The following is a 1,337-nucleotide window of genomic DNA, read 5'->3' on the forward strand; positions in this document are numbered from 1 at the left end:
AAAAAAAAAAAGCAGAAAACTATTCCTCCTACGAAGGGGCTGGTCACAGAAAGATGTGTATTAGAAATCTACATTCTCCCACTGCCACAAGTTAATTTTATAGCTGTTTCTACTGGAAGCATGCCTGACTCTGCTAACAGTCTAGATACTTTCATCCACTTTCAAGTCAGCCACCTGGCCTGCAGAGACTCATCAAAAGCAGGACCCTGGTCAGAAGTGGGTTTGTTGTAGCTAGAAAACTACTAGGCATTTCTTATTCTTTAGTGAAATAAACAAGGAAACTCCTAATCATTGAAATAGTTTCCATTCTGCTGTCTGCAACTTTACAAAGTAATTAGCTCATCTGAATTAATCTCTGAGATTGCTAACAAGATCTACCTATCATTCATACATCAGAATGGTTTAATTGGTCTACTTTTTCAAGAATCAAACTAAAGGTATGGAAGAAGTAAAGAATAATGACTAAGTCCTGACCATGAAAGTTAATGGTAAACTAGAACAATTTTTGAGGTCTATTTTATTCAAAACAGAAATACAAAGGCATTGGGTTGCCTACAGAATATATTCTATTTTATGGGAAATATCTATTCCACTGACACACTCACAGAGATGTTATTGAAATGTTTTTCAAAGAATTTGCCTGAGATCTAGCCCTAAGACTTTTCCTAAATATCTTATGCTAACTCCAATGGCAGTAAAAGCAAGGTATTACTGTAGTACAATTATAAGCCTAGTTCTTTTATTCACTTTAAACTTAACCTCAGATAGAATTTTCCTTAGGCTATCTATGTGCAAACAATAATGTTAGATATCTAACTATCTGCTGTTACGGCTAGCAATGACTGACATTTCTGCTGGAACATATTAAGTCAAGACATATTCACCAAACATGAGCTTAAGCCATATATTTAACAACTAATATTATTTACTAGGCACTAGGAATTTTCTAATCAATTTAAATATATTTAACATATAAACTATATTAATAGGGAATATATATATATATATATATATATATATAATTTTCCCTGTAGCCCCAGCTGGCCTTGAACTCAGAGATCCACCTGCCTCTGCCTCCCAAGTGCTGGGACTAAAGGCATGTGCCACCATGCTCAGCAATATATTAATTAAAAAAATTAAGAATTAGTATTTTATACATGAGGAAAATGAAGACATACAAGTTAAGCAACTTCCCTCAAGTTATACTAAGGGTGAAAACTTGAATTTGAACCTGGGTAGATACAAAAGTTAAATTTATATAAAACTCCAAGCTTGAGTTAAACCTTTCTTTTCTTAATGTGGCTTCTGTCACCAGTAATTAAAAATCTATCATTGTC

The sequence above is a fragment of the Nannospalax galili genome, unplaced genomic scaffold (assembly GCF_000622305.1).
Source record: "Nannospalax galili isolate Female #2095 unplaced genomic scaffold, S.galili_v1.0 scaffold191, whole genome shotgun sequence".
Classification (NCBI taxonomy): Eukaryota; Metazoa; Chordata; class Mammalia; order Rodentia; family Spalacidae; genus Nannospalax; species Nannospalax galili.